Below are 8,800 nucleotides of genomic sequence, written 5' to 3'. Positions count from 1 at the left end.
AAAAAAAAAAGATCGATATGAAAATAACTTATTCATAATAATGCAAATTGTTTGAGTTTAGTGAAACTAAATAACTTTTTCCAAAAATCGATAAGAAATTCATATTACATGAATTTGCTAGGGAAGCTTGAAATATGTGCTATGTGCAAATTTGAATCAAAAGGGTTTTTATTATTTTAGCATGATTTTTATTAATATATACACAACTCTGCAAAACCTGTTTAAATAAAACAATTAAATATAGTTGTCCAATAGAATCATTAGAGTTATTTGGACTTACGCTAGATATTTTTACGTGATATTTACTACGGTAATTATAACACGTGCATCGGTTCGTAACGTGTTGTTATGTATCATACATCGTTTCAAATTTAGTGTTATGAATGTAATGACACAAATTAACACTTATTCGCTATACATTCACTTAAAAGTGATATGCAGTACGACGTTTAGTTTGGTGGTTTTTGATAGCTTTCAAATTTATGTTTTTTTTTCTTATTTACTTTTAATTTCTGAACAAAAATTTCACTCCAAATGTTATTCAACGCTATCTTGAAATAAATTTAATGCCATATTGAGGAACCAGTGATCCGAACAATAAGAATAAAGTTGGGAATAAGCAGGGTCTTGGGACCACAATCATGAAGACACAACAAACCCATGAGAAGAAAGAAAAAAAATATATGGGGCAAGAAATTAACATTCACAATCAGTTCTCGAAGATGTGACTTCATGCAATAATGCAGTGCATAATGAGAACAGGAACAGAAACCTACATATGAACAGGAGTGAAGAATTGACTCTACAGCGATGCTAGCGATACTGCGATGGATATCCAAATCCTTATTATTTGCCAAATTCTCTCATATTACTCATTTATTCATTGTTCCATTGAACAAAATATTGTCCAATCACTTTCAGGATTTTCCATTGGTCGCTCTCCTTTGGATTTGTGAACGCTTCTTAAAATAATTTGGATTCGTCCCACAATTTATTGAACGTTACCTAACTATTTTAATCATTATTTTGAAAAATTATGAGACGATGCTAATAAGTCGTGGTAATGATTCAAAAATATGTGGGCTCAAAGAATCGTGAGACTAATCCAACCATTTCTACGAAACAACCCTGTATCCTAGTTAATTTTTTTAAACAATAGAACAAAACCAAAGCTTAGTGAAGGTTTACATTTAATTTCGGTTTACTTATAAGTATCATGTGCATTAAAGTAAATTCGATACTCAGCTATTTTTTTTATAACTGACCCATACTTTCTTTTAAGGTACCTCCTTTGAAACGCACGTGTAATGATTTATTAAAATTATGTATTGTAATTCTTTTCTAACAACATATTTGTTATGTTAATCTTATTTCGTTATTCAGAACAAATACTAAAAGCTATCAGACAGACACTTTTCACAACGTGATGTGCATACTATTAAACCCTTTCACACTCAACGACCAATCATCAATCATGCATTTCATCGCACCTTTTATCGCGCGTATTATCAGGCCCGTTTGCCTCAACCACTCACACCAGACCGTTGTTTTCAACGTCTAACCCACAACAACAACAACATTTAAAAAAAATCAAACGATAAGGTCTGCTGGAGAGGCCCCGACAATGCTAGGCCGATCGATGAGATAACAACAATCCATCAGCTGCTGACTAATAAGTACCACCATTCTTTACAAGTGGCCGATTAATTTGCATGGATTATTGTGGGACAGGGTTTTGAGTGGCGGAGCACCGAAAATTCGTATCTTTACACTCACACACACAAACGCACGCACAGAAGAAAATGAAACAAATCACTAACAAACAACGGTTTGCACACCAAACCGATCCGTCAACCGTGCCGAACACGAAGCGAACGAGCGTGTACAGTCATAATAGCAGCAGCAAAGCAGTAGGGCCAGCCACACGTATTGGCAGTCACACAAGGCACTCGTTACTTTTGGTTTCGTTCGCATTAGAGCGTGCGGTTACGTGCGTGGTGGCACCACGCGCAGCAAAGAAGACCGAAGTGGCCACAGTGCCACAGCAGTTTCACTCGTGCAGTTGATTCGATTCCTCCGCCACAGCCGCAACCTTTTCAGCCACCCCCGAAAGAAAGGAAAAACCGAAATGTACGGTGCGGATACATTACCTAAGTCACACAGCAGTGGGTTTCCCCCCGAAAATTGGCGAACGGATTAGGCGCAGTGTGTTTTTGAAGACGAAAAAGCACTCTTTCAAGCTGTTTCAAGCACCACAGTTCATTGACACTTTCATTCCGTCCGGTTTGGACGCTACAATGTTGCTTGTATGTTCGATCAAGTTGGCACTGCCACCTGTTAGCAAACTTTCATTTGCAGACTCACCTCCAACCTCTAGGCTAACGTCATCGCAGTAGCCACTTTTAAACCGGCACACACACACACGCGCGTCTAGTAGCGAGTTCTCGACTTGATCAACACTTTGAACGGCCGGTACTTGTTCACAAACACAGTCCGGTGCACAAACACCGGATACGGTCGGTCCACATTGAAGACGATCGGTTTCGGCACGTGTATCACTTCCTTCTCGTGGACGGGCACTTTCACCGGGACGGGCACTTCGTACGGTCGGTCGACGGGCACCTCCACCTGCTTTTCCACGATCACCGGAACCTTCTTCTCGATAAACACCGGAACCTTCCGCTCGATGTGCACCGGGTACGGGACGGCTATCGTAACCGGCGGCGGTCCGTAGTGTTTGCCTTTCTTCTTGCTCTTCCCGTACCCGTCCGGTAGCTTCTGCTGGATGCCGAGTTGTGCCAGCAGGTTGGCGTTATTGAAAGCATCTTCGGTATGTTCTTCGCTGGATTCGTCCGACTCGGCGACCCCGTTCGGTAGATGATGATGATGATGATGATGATGTCCGTCATGCTCTTCGTACTCTATTTCCACAGAATCGTTATCGTCGTGCGGGTTGGTGGCACCGTGATGGATCGTCTCACCTGTTCCGTAGTGCTGCTCGTCGTCATCTTCCTCGTAGCTACCGTCGGACTCGTAGTATCCCTCTTCTGCATCGTAAGCTTTGGCGGTGTGTCTTCGGGGAACTCCCTGGACGGTGGGTGTTAGCTGACAGCATAGCAGCACTAGTAACAGGGCTAGTAGACAGCAGCGACTTAGCAGCATTTCTTGGCTAAACTTCCACCGACGCTTTGGTAATCCATCGAGGCCCAGTATTGCTATGCTTTGGAGTAAAAGTAAGAAACAGATCTGCCGACAGACCGTTCAATCAGAAGCGGAAGGGACGTTGCTACGTAAGATCTTCAGTACCAGTATCCAACAACGAGCACTGCTCGGTACTTACTTCCATGTTCGAACTTTTCCAAGGGTGGTCCACAGCAACCCTCCACAGCAACGTCCAGCCACCGGAACTGATCATACAGCACTGACCGGGCCCATCTTCAGTTCGGATACTTTTATAACTTCTTTCAGCGCGCTCGGTGTGACCGGATCCGGACAAACAACCGTTCCATTACGTCCACCAGCAACACACACCAAATCAGACTCCATTTCCGAAGTCTGGTCCGCCCCTTGATCCACAGTCCACACGGTGGGAGGGGAGAAACCATTGCGCCGCTTGATGCTCCAAAGAAGATACGCAAGATGCCAAGATGCCAAACATTTGCATCTCGCACACGTCTATTGCTTCAAAATCATACGCCACACTGCGTGCGGCCTGCCTTTACCACGCCGCTAGAGCTTGGCTACGGGGCACACATCAGCCAGATGAACTTTCTCATCATAGACGGACAGCTGTGGCGCTGTGGCTAGAGCGGACGGCTTGATGCTGTGAATACATTGTTACATCATCCCGACTATGGCCAGCATCGGGTCAGAGCATCGAACGATAGACATCCAAACACGTCTCGGGAGCCCCCTGTACTGCCCTGCTCGCTGTAGGATTTATGAGCTTCGAGACCATGTCCATGCTGTTATTTGAACACGAAGGTTACGCGAGTACGGGTAGGTAAGCATTACAATTATCACTATAAATTATTCATGCTGTTTTTGAGGGGGATGGAGATGATGCGGAGAAGGCGAAATGAAACTCTAGACACTGCCCCCGGCCCATCGAACGAATGAAGCGGAAGGGTTAGGAAAACAATAATCGATGTCAGCAGTTATTTGGGGCTGTGTGTGTGTGTGTGTGTGTGAAGCGTTGTGCTTTAAAGAAAGCTTCACGGCGTTTCGGGTTTGGGACGGTTTGAGGGCGAAGGGTTATAAAATATCACTTCCCTGTGCGGTTAAGTATTCACGCGCACGTTAACAATGAGCCACTTTTGTGTGGGGTTAAAGATGTGTTTGGGGCGAGCTTTGGGCAGCGACAGCCTCTTGTGAAATGAACTCAATATTTCATGCCTAGCGCCGCGCTGTTAACAAACTGTAATAAAAAGGTGCAGGAATTTCTTAGCATTTAATTTATTTAGCGCCTAATAGGTGTGTGATATGTTACCCAATCAGCTGCGACGTGTGTGTGTGTTTAGTGTATTTTATTGGATTTCGTAGAAAAAGCAAAACACGAACAAGATGGGAAATAGAATTACAAAAAAGATCGCTTATCCCTTTTACATTTATTTATTTGGGGTTCATGATTTTTGTTTTTATTTTTTCAATGTTTATTACATGTTATGTTTTACTGTTATTACATTTTTGCATTATTACACTAACATTATCTAAGCATTTCTTGTTACTTTTTTGTTATTAAATTTATTATATTAATTTCAGCTTGTCTCACAATTATTCTTTTATTTCTTTTTTCTATCTTTGTATCTTTCTTTCTCTCTTTCTATCTTTCTTTCTCTCTTTCTTTCTTTCTTGCTTTTTTTCTTACGTTTTGTCTTTATTTAATTCTTTCTTCTTCTTTTTCTTCTTCTTCTTCTTCTTCTTCTTCTTCTTCTTCTTCTTCTTCTTCTTCTTCTTCTTCTTCTTCTTCTTCTTCTTCTTCTTCTTCTTATCATTCTGGTTCTTCTTCTGGTTATTCTTCTTCTTCTTCTTCTTCTTCTTCTTCTTCTTCTTCTTCTTCTTCTTCTTCTTCTTCTTCTTCTTCTTCTTCTTCTTCTTCCTCCATTTTTATACTTCTTCTTCGTTTTCTTCTTCTTCTTAATCTTCTTCTTACTCTTCTCGTACTTCCTCTACTTCTTCTTCTTATTCTTCTTCTTCTTTTTTGCTTCTTATTCTTGTTATTCTTGTTCTTTTTCCTTATATATTTTTTTAAATTATTATTCTGAAGACCTTTGCAGATGATTACGATCTTATCTTTGAGAGCAATTCAAACTCAAACAAGTCTAATACGTTCTGATGGTTACTACTAGTTACTAGATCTGATGAACTAGTTACTATTCTGATGGGAATCGAATCCTGCCTTAGTTTGAGAGAAACTGCCCTGCTACATTAGGCAATCAAACCTACTTGAAAGTAAAATTATAATTCATTTAGTACACATTGCATTTAAAAAATTAAAATGTTAAGATTTGATGATATTACGCTTTTACCACATTTCTGCATTCAAATTTGGGCAGCTTGTCGTGCCACCGTAATTCCACTACATTTGATTTTAATCCAAAAGATTATGTATACTTTCAACAATTCAATGCAAATTCGAAACAAAATCTCTGCTCTGCTATACGGTGCAACCAACTTATAATTAAATGTGATTTCATTTCTTCACTTGCGATTACACAAAACAGAGCACAAAACGGCATTTGCTGTTGCCGTCCCGGGTCAATAAATAGCCGAATGTAGCAAAACCATTCATCGACGTAGCAGCAGCAGCAGCAGCAGCACCAACAGCGTATAAATACCTCCCCAACCCTACCAAAAATGCAACGAAGTAGGACACGGCCGTGTTCAATATCTCGTCTCTTGCCGCATGAAACTACACCCCACCCACTCCCAAGCTCCCCCTAGGTTCAATAGATTCCAATTTCTGCAGTCGATATGAATTAAAATAATTCAATCAATTGTGCTACAAGTGCGCTACAACGTATCGGCCCCAAACCAGCCAGCATGGACCGTATGGAAATTATGGCTCACGGTCTTCCTCTCGCTCTCGTGCTCTTTCTCTTTCTCTGTCTCCCCGATTCAAAGTATTTTGCTTTAGTTTCTGATATCGAAATCAATCATCCGCACGCCAGCCGTTTGATAATCTGATAATTTATTTTCCCATCAACTGCAGCCGCCACCCGTTTCCGCCTTTTTTGCCGCCCGAGTTTGCCTTTCGTCAACAGCCAAACCGGAAGGGAAAGATTGCAAATATTGTATTCCCGTTCCAGTAGCTGGGTGGGTGGGTAGGAGCAAATTCACGCTCCCAAAAGCACACGCGTTCCAGCTACGCTCGGTCCCAACGGGGTAGCCCGGTTCGAAATTAGAGTGATTGTATGAATGCATTCGTAATTAAAAGTGTGCCACCTACCGGGTGCTACCATCCACCCCGGGTGCTTTCCCTTTCGTCCGCTGAAGTTGGAACGAATCATGAGCAGTGACTGGAAGTGTAATATTCAAAAATAACAAAAAAAATCGCTGACGAATTGAGCTTCTGGATGCGTTTCTCCCGCCGGTAGCAGCTGTGGCTTTATATCGGGTAAGAGTATTATGTCCAACTATCCCTTTCCCTCCCACCAATCGCAACAAATCAGTGCACCACACTGCATCAAATTAGAGCAGCGCCAAGCGCTGTGCCAAGCACCATCAAAAGCCATCGATTTGGACAGCGTATCACAACTGTGCCGGGGCCACCGTTGTTGTCGAAAGGGCATCAATTAGGCTACGCAGCAGAGCGCTGTTCGCGTTGACAGTCCCGTCCTGCTGCTTTCGAAAAAGCGGAACATTTTAATCAAATGTGACTACCGTACTGGCTGGTGGGCATGCCCTGCAAGGTTGCCTTTTCGCCCTCGGCAATGGTTTAATTAGAGAGTATGCAAAGTGTTAATTTCTTGCGGGGAGACCTGAAAGCGCCACAGCTGGAACTGTGGCATGTGCCTTTTTTCTCTCTCTCTCCCTCACACACACACAGGGGAAGTGTGTGCGCGCGCTGCGTTTTGATCGATCGGAACGGTTCTCCGATACGAACTAAAGGGGGAGGATTAATTTCGAGCACAGTTGAATCAACCGGCTCAACATTGTGCTGTAATTTTGCAGAATGTTGTAAAAGGTAATTTTTCGATGGTAAACTGATAAAGTGTATCGCATTCGCACGTAATGGGCTGATTTAATATGCTTGATTGTGTGAATATTTTATACCGCTTTTAGCATTGTATCTCCATCGACTACATTGCATTTCATTGAAATGAATTCGTTTAAAGCAGACTTCAGATGGCTTTACAGACGGTGAATTGGAAACAGAAGGGATGCTATAGATGCAATATTTAAACAATTTGGATAGGCTTACAGGTTTACGATGTTTCGATAATCTTGCGCATTTTATTCTTCGGAGCAACCAATTTACTAACCAGTAACTGGGGAATTAAACTGTTTTTCTTACCCTTGTAGTTGCCTTATAGCTTACATGTCTATAGCGTGTATATTTCGAAGCTGTCGAGGTATGAGATAAACGCGAAAACTATTCTTATTTACGTACTAGCTAGAACCCATGGACAACGCACATTTCTACACAACGATTGTAGGAGTATATTAGCCCCATATAACGACCCTATATTTACTAAGGAGTATTTATGTGTTAATTGTTTCATTGGGCAACTTTTGACTTAAACTTGACAAGGCAGAGCTTCAAAACGAGAGGATATGATCTGTACGTAGTCGATATTGGGAAAGACCAGAATTAAAATATTAAAAATTCTTAATACAACAGCTAGTAGCAATGCGGCCTTTTCGGCTCGTTCCTCCGGAATGAAAAAAGACAACAGCTAGTCCAGCTTCTAGTGATTAAAAGTGAAAAAATGGATTTAGGTTTTAGCCAAATTTTTAAGATATACATAACTGTCTTGAACAAGTGAAAAATTTACGAAAAAGTCACCAAAACTTAACAAAGGCCAAAATTTCCGCAACGACCCTAAGACAGAACAGTTAAAAGTACTGGCCAGAGGTATGGTTGGGCACGTCTGTCTACAGATCGTTATGTTCTTATCATTTTATCATTGCTATTTAATGTACCTACAAACAAGGGCGGCTTGAGGTTTTGGTTTTATTTTATAGTGAAAATGGTTGTGCCTAATTATATTTTAAAGTAAAATATTGTATACTACTTACAGTCAGGCGAAGAGTCAACACAAACGATACACATCTTCCAGGTCGTTAACATCGGTCTAGTCCAGTCCAGACTTTAACTGGCAAGTCCACACATCAGTGCACAAACACATCGTACATCATTTAAAAACCCGAACGCAACATCTATTTTCAGTCAAGCAGAAATAGTATGTTATACCGTATTCCACGAATTTCGACTGAAAGGGTCAGATCCTGCCCAGCCGGACATGTATGTTCTTTGCTTTTTGTCTTCAATGCACATTCTTAACCAAGAACCAACGTTTGTCCATCTTTGGATCTTCCTTTCCGCTCAATGGTGCTACCGATATTGGTACCAAAAATAATGAAATTGACCTACGCTTCCCAGAATCAGCTAAGCTCAATGGCAACAGACATTATTTAAGAACAAACCAAAAAAGCATTCAACCGAACATGTCAACCCGTTTGTGTCAAAGTTAACGAGCACATGCGTTTTCGTTTAGTCGGGATGGATTTCAAGAAAAGCCACTGGATTGTTTGAAAACGTGGCCTCGTCACTGAACCCGTGATAGTGGATGGACAG

At 41.5% G+C, this 8,800-nt stretch overlaps 1 long non-coding RNA gene across 1 annotated transcript; it reads left to right on the top strand.

The window, feature by feature from the left end:
* Positions 1-1,943: 1,943 nt before the first annotated feature.
* Positions 1,944-5,617, top strand: LOC121597087. Its single transcript, XR_006005379.1, has 3 exons — positions 1,944-2,830; positions 2,934-4,003; positions 5,267-5,617. It is a non-coding gene; the product is annotated as an uncharacterized LOC121597087 (long non-coding RNA).
* Positions 5,618-8,800: the final 3,183 nt, after the last annotated feature.

This window comes from Anopheles merus, chromosome 3R (genome assembly GCF_017562075.2).
Source record: "Anopheles merus strain MAF chromosome 3R, AmerM5.1, whole genome shotgun sequence".
Classification (NCBI taxonomy): Eukaryota; Metazoa; Arthropoda; class Insecta; order Diptera; family Culicidae; genus Anopheles; species Anopheles merus.
The sequence above is the reverse complement of the archived record's forward strand: the minus strand, read 5'-3'. Positions and strand labels throughout refer to the sequence as shown.